Genomic DNA, 9,831 nt, shown 5'->3' on the forward strand with positions numbered 1-9,831 from the left:
GAAGGAAGGGGGGAGGAGGGAGGAAGGAAGGAAGGAAGGAAGAAAAAGGTAGAAGGAAGGGAGGAAGGAAGGAAGGAAGGAAGGAAAAGGTAGAAGGAAAGGAGGGAGGGAAGATGGAAGGAAGGAAAGGAGGGAAGGAGGGAGGGAAGAAGAGAGAGAGAGAGAGAATTTAGGGGTTAACACACACACACACACACACACACACACACACACACACACACACACACACAGAGACACACACACACACACACACACACACACACACACACACACAACACACACACACACACACACACACACACACACACACACACACACACGCACAGACGTCTTCTACATTCCTTCTTCCTGCTTTCACACGCACACACACACGCAACTTTAAGAGAGAGAGAGAGAGAGAGAGACTTTATACTCTGTGCTCTCCTGGACCGTGGCGGCGGCGTAGCACACTTCACCACTTCCTACAGGACACTGGGGCGAGGGGGGCGCCGCGTCGCGTGGACGGGGCGCGGTGGCGTCTGGCAACCCCCGCGGCGCCGTGCGTGTGTAGACGTTGGCGTGTGCCCGGGAAAACTCCGTACACACACTAAACAACGTACACTGAAGACTTACATAATAGAAGGTGGTGACTTGGCTCTAAATGGTGGTAATTATCGTACATCTGGGCTCAAAAAGGTGGTAACTATCCCACACATGGCTCTAAAAGGCGGTAATTATCGTACATTTGGCTCTAAATGGTGGTAATTATCGTACATCTGGGCTCAAAAAGGTGGTAATTATCGTACACCTGGCTTAAGGCCCCTTTCACACGAGCGGTTTCTGCCGCTGCGGCACGTGCCGGACGGTTTAGCTTTACATTGACTCCTATGGGTGCGTTCACACGAAGCCGGAGCGGCAGGACTGCCGCTCCGGCAGCCGCACCCTGCCGGACTGCCAGCAAGACCGCAGCGGCAGAAATGCCGCACAGCGGTTTTGGTGGTCATGTGTTGCTATGGGCGCGCTCACACATGCGGTGTTTGCCGCGTGCGGCGAGGGACAGTTGTCTGTCAACACTGGGAGGAAGGGCACGCGACCACTTTGTCTGCATCATTGGAAAAGCTGGTATGCACTATATTTTCCATCTTATGAACTTTCAATTAATGTATATTGAAAATGTAAGTGACTTACACATTAATTATGTATACCTCTGTACAACAAACATCTGCATATAAATTTCAGGGTTATGGCTAATTAAAAATTATCATGACACGGAGCTGCTGATCTCCGAGATGGAAAGACGGCCTTGTTTGTGGGATCCCTCAAGAGAGGATTATAAAAATGACTGAAGGAGATATCGAAGCGGATGCAGCAGACACCGCACTTGACCGTAGATGTCCAGGTGCCATGCGGCTGCCGCTCGCCGGAGCGGCAGAAACCGCTCCTGTGGAAGGGCATGCGGCTGCCGCTCCGGCATGTGCCGGAGCGGCAGAAACCGCTTGTGTGAAAGGGGCCTTAGCAGGTAGTAATTATCGTACACGGCTCTAAAAGGTGGTAATTATCGTACACTAGCACTATGCAAAATGGTACTTATCGTACAGTGACAACATTTATTTTCTTATATGAGAAAATTAATCTCATGATTTTTTTTATTATTTTTTAGTCAATTGGAGTTAAAAATATTTTTTTCAATCTTTCATGTGTTTTTATTTTATGCCACTGATTGTTATTTGCTCATTATTTTCTCCATTTTCTTTTTCCTTCATTTTCCTTTCCTTGCCTTTCTATATTTCTTTCTGTTTTTTTCTACGTTTCTCTCCTTTTCGCTTCATCTTCACTTTCTTTTTCTCTTTAGTGTTCCTTTTCCTCAGTCTCATACTTTCATCTTCTCTATCTTCCTTCTTCTTTGCCACATCCTTCTTCTTTCCCTCAACGTTCCTTCACCTTCCTATTCTTTTCCTTCGTTTCCTTCTCTTTCTCTTACGTAGTTCTCTTTCCTTCCTTTCCTTTCACTTTTTCCCTCACCTCCATTTTATTCAGCCTTTTCCCTCACCTATCTTTTATTTCTGTTTTCTCCTGTCCCTCATCTTTCTCTTCTCTTTTTAGTTCATCTTTTTATTCCATTTATCCTCTATTATTATTTCCCTCACCTTCATCTTCCCTTCTATTATTTTCCTTTTACATCTTCTCCAACCCTTTTTCCTCCTTTCCATTTTCTCCACTTCTTATAGGTGGCGTGCACATGAGTAACTGTTCGCCATCGCAACGGGGTTACTATCGGGTTGGAGGTAGCTGGTAGTCTGTAAAGCGACTTGTCGGGGAACTTGTTCGCCTTATTGGCGCACCCCAGCACTGCACAAGTGGATGGCATTTCGGCAGAAAGTCTGTCTTGCGGCACCAACGCGGAACAGATCAAAAGAAGGAGAAGCAGCGCGGTTTGTTTTGCCTCCAACTCGGCCCCGAGCTTGAACTTGATGAGTTGTGCACGCAACCTATTCCTCCATTATTTTCCTTTTCCTTTCCCTTTCCATTTTTTTCCTTTTCCACTTTTCCTTGTTTTTTCCTTCATCACCGTTTCCCTCACCTCTCCATTCCCTTTCCTCCTTCTTTCCCCTTTCCCTCTTTTCCCTCCATGCTTTACCTCTTCTCTTGCCTCCCTAATCATTTTTCTTCATTCCCCTTTCCTTCACTTACTTTTTATTCATTTTCTCGTTTTCCTTCTACTCCTCACTCTTTTTCCCTTTTCCCTTTATCCTGCTCCCACCTTACTCCTTTCCCTCACCTCTCCATTCTCTTTTCCCTTTCCTTCCCCTCTTTTTCTCTACGAGACTGAAGGGTAATCAGCCATTTCATTATTTCCTCCATTACTCCTCCCATTACGTAACCTCTTTCCTCCTTATTGCTTCCTCCGCGCCGCCGCCGGCACAGGTGAGGTGAGACACGCCAGCCTGGTGTGTGTGGAGGAAGGGGAGAGGGAGGGAGGGGAAGGATAGGGGAAAGATGAGGAAAGGCGATAGAGAGGTGAATAAATAGGAGAGGGAGGAGGAGGGAGAGGTGGAAATGGTGGGCGATAGCGGTGTTGGGAGCGGGGGAGGAGGTTTTTTACTTTTCGCTTCGCCTATTGCGCCGGTAGGCTTTCTTGGTGGGGCCTGATGGTCGGCCCCAGACTGTACCGGCGCAGACAAGTATTCATACTGGCGCTGTCTTGCTTGGCTCATACTGATGAAGAGGAAGATGAAGAGGAGGAAAAGGTGGAGGAGGAGAGGAGAAGAAAAAACAGGAAGAGGTGGGGAGGAAGAGGAGGAGGAGGAGAAGGTTGAGTGGGGGGAGGAGAAGAAAAATAAGGAAAAGGAGGGGGAGGAAGAGGAATAGAAGCAGGAGGAGGAGGAGGAGGAGGAGGAATAGGAGATAGCGGAAAAGGAGGGAGAAGTATTGATGAAGTAGGAATGGGAGGAAGGTGTGTGTGTGTGTGTGTGTGTGTGTGTGTGTGTGTGTGTGTGTGTGTGTGTGTGTGTGTGTGTGTGTGTGTGTGTGTGTGTGTGTGTGCGCGCCCAATACCTAGTAATATTCCTGCCGCTCATTGGGAGGAAGAAAAAGAATGGAATGACAAGGGAGGAAAAAGGCAGGAAAGAAAGAAAGAAAAAATGTAATAATTTTTTATCTTTTTTCCTTTGCTGTTCTATTTTTAACTTTGTTTTTGTAAGAAAATATTTTGTTCCTTTTCTTTTTTTTTCATTTCATAGTCCCTTTTTTGCTTGTTCATTTGTCATTGTTTGTTATTTTGCGAGCCATCACACACACACACACACACACACACACACACAAACACTACCCTCTCTCTCTCTCTCTCTCTCTCTCTCTCTCTCTCTCTCTCTCTCTCTCTCTCTCTCTCTCTCTCTCTCTCTCTCTCTCTCTCCCCCGTGTATCTCACACGGAAAACATGTAATTGGTGTGTTCGTGAGGTGACGCGTGAGACGCAGGTAACGTGAGGAGGAGGAGGAGGAGGAGGAGGAGGAAAAGGAGGAGGAGGAGGAGGAGGAGGAATGGAAGAGGGAAGGAGGAAAAAAGGAGGAATAAGGAGCAAGAAAGGGTTGGTGGGGAGAAAAGGAAACATGGAAGCATGGAAACACTGAAGGACCTTGCCGCCCACTTTTCAGTAATCAGCAAAGTTTGATAAGAAAGTTTGAACACATTGTTTAGTCGTTGATGTAGAGGATGTGTTCCGACCCTTGTGGCAATCCTGTAGTGACGGAGCCCACTGGAAGTTTGTCCGTCATGCGACATTCGTGTCTTTTTATTAGGTGCTGCCTAAGGCGCCGGTAGTTGAACTAATCATCACCTGAGTTATCTATTACTGCATCACCACCAACCACCACCACCACCACTATACATCACTATATATACACGAACAGCAACAACAACAACAACAACAACAACAACAACAACAACAACAACAACAACACCAGCACCACCACCACCACCACCTTTCAAATCCACACATATAAGCGAACATTATCCCAGCCACTCCACCACCACCACCACCACTTTTCATCACTATATATACAACAACAACAACAACAACAACAACAACACCAGCACCAGCACCACCACCACCACCACTTTTCATCACTATATATACACGAACAACAACAACAACAACAACAACACCAGCACCACCACCACCACCACCACCACTATACATCACTATATATACACGAACAGCAACAACAACAACAACAACAACAACAACAACAACAACAACAACAACAACAACAGCAGCACCACCACCAACCACCACCACCACCACTATTCATCACTATATATACACGAACAGCAACAACAACAACAACAACAACAGCAGCACCACCACCACCACCACCTTTCAAATCCACACATATAAACGAACATTATCCCAGCCACTCCACCACCACCACCACTCCACTCCACTCCAACCTGACACAAACAGGCCGATGCCATGACGGGTTTTATCATTCATATGTGTTTGTGCGTGTGTTTGTTTGCCACTGATCCCACACACCATTTTTTTTTATACGTGATGGAAATTGACCGAATTTAACAGTATTATATATATGTATGTGTGTATAAGTGTATGTATGTATGTATGTGTGTGTATGTATATGTGTGTATGTGTGAGTATAGATAGATAGATAGAAATAGAGACAGACACAGACAGATATAGATAGATAGATAGATAGGCAGACAGATAGATAGATAGATAGATAGATAGATAGATAGATAGATAGATAGATAGATAGATAGTTATAAAGAGATATAGATAAAAAATAGACAGACAGGCAGACATAGACAGACAGATAGATAGATAGGTAGATACACAGATAGATAGATAGATAGATAGATAGATAGATAGATAGTTATAAAGAGATAGACAGATAGATGCAGATGAATACATTGAGAGAAGAAAAGAGACCAACAGACATACAGATAGAGAGTGAGAGAGAGAAAAAGAAAGAGGGAGAGAGAGAAAGCTTATATATATATATATATATATATATATATATATATATATATATATATATATATATATATATATATATATATATATATATATATATTTTTTTTTTTCTTTTGTTCCTTCATTTTTTTCTTTCTTTATGTATATTCGTATTATAGATTGCAGCCTTACATTCACACGCACGGAGGAAAAGAAAAGCATCGAGTTCTCCTTTATCTCATTTTCATATATTTTCTCTCTCTCTCTCTCTCTCTCTCTCTCTCTCTCTCTCTCTCTCTCTCTCTCTCTCTCTCTCTCCACAGGTAGGAAGACAGAGAGGAGTAGGAGGAGGATAAGAAGAAGGAGAAGGAGGAAGGGGAATAGAAGGAAAATAGACAGAAATGAGAGTAAAGGGAGAAGGAAGGAAGAAAGGTAGGGAGGAACGGAAGGAGGGGAATGAAAGAGAGGGGGAGTAAAAGAGGAAGGAAAGGGGAAAGGGGAAGAAGGTGGGAGGGGAAGAGAGGGAAGGAGAACGGAAAGAGACGAATAACAATACAAGGGAGGAGAGGGGAAGGGAGGAGAGGAGAATGAAGGAAGAAGGGAGGAAAGAGAGGGGGAATGAAAAAGGAAGGAGAGGGGAAGGGAAAAGGGGAAGAAGGAGAGAAGGAAAGAGGGGAAGGGGAAGGAGGGGAAATGGTAAAAATGGACAGGTTTGTGAGCGGAGAAGGAAGGAAGGAAGGAAAGAGCGGAAAAGGGGAGGAAAGAGATGGGAAAATAAATGAGAGAAAGGGGAAGGGCAAAAGGGAAGAAGCAGAAAAAGAATTAGAGAGGAAGAAAAATGGTAAAAATAGAGAGAGGGGTGAGCAGAAGGGGAAGAAGGGAGGGGTGGAGCTGGAAGAGGGAGGAAAGAGGAAGGAGGGGATGGAGAGGGAATGAGAGGGGAGGGCGATAACTTCCCTCAGCAAAAGTAAATTGGCGTGGTAATCTAGCGTAAAGGAGAGACATTTTGTGAAGGTATTTCTGGAGGAGGAGGAGGAGGAGGAGGAGGAGGTGGTGAAAGAAAACGAAGCAAAGGAAAATAAAGGAAGGATAAAACGAAAGAAGAACAACAAAAAAGCAACGACAAAAACAGCAAAATAACAGCAAAGGAACACAAACCAACACAAAGAAAGAACAAACAACAGCAGACCTGATGGTCCTTACAACGCTGTTTGTGACAAGCTACACTATCTATTTAATCAAAGGTGGAAGATGAAGGACAGCACAAAGGCGAAAGCTCCTCCCCATCCCCCCATCCCTCCAGCCAAAGCTGGCAGGAAAGGAAAAAGAACCATGCAGCATGAAAAAACTGCATGGAAATTATGTGAAAGAGGAAAGAACTACAATTACTGCTACCAATAATCGGGCGAAAAAACGGACAAGGACACCAGTTTTCGAAAGAACTTAACGCTATTACGACAATGAGTAATATCTTAGTTGCTGGTTGCATTAATATCACTGAATCCTTTAAACATTTTAAACACTTCTATTAGATCGCCCCACATTCTACGTTTTGATAGGCTGAATAAATTTACTTCTTTAAGCCTTTGTTCATAAGATAAATTTCTCAACCTGTGAATCATTTTTGTTACTCTCCGTTGAACCCGATCTAACTTTTCTACGTCTTTTCTGTAATAGGGAGATAAAAACTGTACACAGTACTCTAGATGGGGTCGAACCAGCGGATTAGTTTTAATATTACTTTTTTTCCGATTTATTATTAAAGACTCGTCCGATGAAGCCAACCAATATGTTTGCAGTTTTAACTACCTCTGAACAATGCTGACCGGACTTTAAATCGCTTGATATAGTGATTCCAAGATCCTTTTCTTTACTTACTGCAGAAAGTTGTTGGCCATTCATTACGTACTGAACGGGATTGTTATTGTTTCCGATGTGTAACACTTTACATTTGTCAACGTTAATTAAATTTCATTTGCCATTGATTGGTTCAATGTGCAAGTCGATCTAGATCTGATTGTAATGCTTCTTCGTCGAGTGTCGTAGCTACTTTACAAGTGTTTTTTGTGTCATCAGCAAAATTTGATACTTTGCAAGTGACCCCATCATCGATATCATTAAGATAAATTATTATTAAGAAGAGCATGGGACCAAGCACTGACCCTTGAGGTACGCCTCTTCTGACATCGAGCCAGTTAGATGAAACACCGTTTAGAACTACTCTCTGTTTCCGCTCAGAGAGCCAGTCCACAAGCCAGTTGTGAATGTTACCTGAGATACCGTGCGCCAATAGTTTGCTGAGCAATCGTTAGTGGGGGACCTTATCAACTGCCTTTCGAAAATCCAGATATATAATATAGGGAGATAAAAACTGTACACAGTACTCTAGATGGGGTCGAACCAGCGAATTAGTTTTAAAATTACTTTTTTTCGATTTATTATTAAAGACTCGTTCGATGAGGCCAACCAATATGTTTGCAGTTTTAACTACCTCTGAACAATGCTGACCGGGCTTTAAATCGCTTGATATAGTGATTCCAAGATCCTTTTCTTTACTTACTGCAGAAAGTTGTTGGCCATCCATTACGTACTGAACGGGATTGTTATTGTTTCCGATGTGTAACACTTTACATTTGTCAACGTTAATTAAATTTCATTTGCCATTGATTGGTTCAATGTGCAAGTCGATCTAGATCTGATTGTAATGCTTCTTCGTCGAGTGTCGTAGCTACTTTACAAGTGTTTTTTGTGTCATCAGCAAAATTTGATACTTTGCAAGTGACCCCATCATCGATATCATTAAGATAAATTATTATTAAGAAGAGCATGGGACCAAGCACTGACCCTTGAGGTACGCCTCTTCTGATATCGAGCCAGTTAGATGAAACACCGTTTAGAACTACTCTCTGTTTCCGCTCAGAGAGCCAGTCCACAAGCCAGTTGTGAATGTTACCTGAGATACCGTGCGCCAATAGTTTGCTGAGCAATCGTTAGTGGGGGACCTTATCAAATGCCTTTCGAAAATCCAGATATGTAATATCTACTGATCTGCTTTCATCGAACACCTTAAAAATATAATGAAAAAAAATAAGAAAGTTAGTTAAACACGAACGTTTACAACGGAATCCATGTTGCGAATTATTTAGTATATCATTTTCTTCGAAGAATTTCACCATATTGTCGCGAATGATAGTCTCCATTAACTTACAAACAATCGATGTCAGGCTAAGTGGTCGATAGTTTCCTGGATGAGACTTGTCCCCTTTTTTGAAAATTGGTGACATTTGCTAGTTTCCAATCCGACGGAACTTTACTAGCTGTTAAAGATTTATTGAATACGATAGGGAGCGGTTTACAAATTTGATGTTTGATTTTTTTTTAAATCCTAGGGGTAACTTTGTCTGGACCAGCAGGAGCTTTGCTTTCTTTAATCTTTTCAATTGTGCGTAAAATGTCACTTTCTACGATGGGCACGCCATTTAAAATCTTTTCGGTCCTTCTAACCTCCGGCGGTTAAGGTGATAAACATCTCCGTCGGTAAATACGAATGCGAAAAAAAGTTATTTAAGATTGTAGCAATTTCATTTTCATCGTTCGTGTGGTTACCATTATCATTAACAAGCGGTCCGATACCACATGTGAGTGACTTTCTAATATTTACATAGCAAAAAAATATCTTTAGGATTAGATTTACTTGTTTTCGCTCTATATTCTTCAAGATTTTTCTTGCTTCGTTTTATTAATTTCTTCTTATATATAGGAGGAGGAGGAGGAGGAGGTGGTGGTGGGGGGTGATGAAAAAATAATAATAATAATAATAATAATAATAAGAAGAAGAAGAAGAAGAAGAAGAAGAAGAAGAGGAAGAAGAAGAAGAAGAAGAAGAAGCAGAAGAAACAACAACAACAAAAACAACAACAACAACAACAACAACAACAACAACAACAAAAATAAAAGCAACAAAGAATATATATATATATATATATATATATATATATATATATATATATATATATATATATATATATATATATATATATATATATATATATATATATATATATATATATATATATATATATATATATATATATATATATATATATACCGGTAACTGAAACTAACAGTAAAACATGGAGGAGAAGGAGGAGGAGAAAATGAAACTATATAAAGAAAATGGAAAGGCTTCTTTAGGAGTTAATGGTTCATGATATGTCTCTCTCTCTCTCTCTCTCTCTCTCTCTCTCACTTGAGCAGCCTCCTCTACAATTAAAAAAAATAATAATCTTACGTTATTAATTAGAAAACTAGATCGTTGCTTTTACACAAAAAAGTTATAAATAAATAAATAAAAAATCACGAGGAATAATCATAATCAGGTC

At 41.7% G+C, this 9,831-nt stretch overlaps 1 protein-coding gene across 2 annotated transcripts in view; it reads right to left on the reverse strand.

The window, feature by feature from the left end:
* LOC127000636 (uncharacterized) overlaps nt 1–464 on the reverse strand; it is an 81,528-nt gene extending 81,064 nt beyond the window's left edge. The window contains exon 1 of one of the 2 annotated variants that reach the window (XM_050864575.1): nt 413–464. The gene's annotated coding sequence lies outside the window, so the exon portion shown is untranslated. The remainder of the gene's footprint in view (nt 1–412) is intronic. The other variant, XM_050864576.1, reaches the window with a different exon arrangement.
* Between the last annotated feature and the right edge of the window lie 9,367 nt (nt 465–9,831).

The sequence above is a fragment of the Eriocheir sinensis genome, chromosome 19 (assembly GCF_024679095.1).
Source record: "Eriocheir sinensis breed Jianghai 21 chromosome 19, ASM2467909v1, whole genome shotgun sequence".
NCBI classification, from domain to species: domain Eukaryota; kingdom Metazoa; phylum Arthropoda; class Malacostraca; order Decapoda; family Varunidae; genus Eriocheir; species Eriocheir sinensis.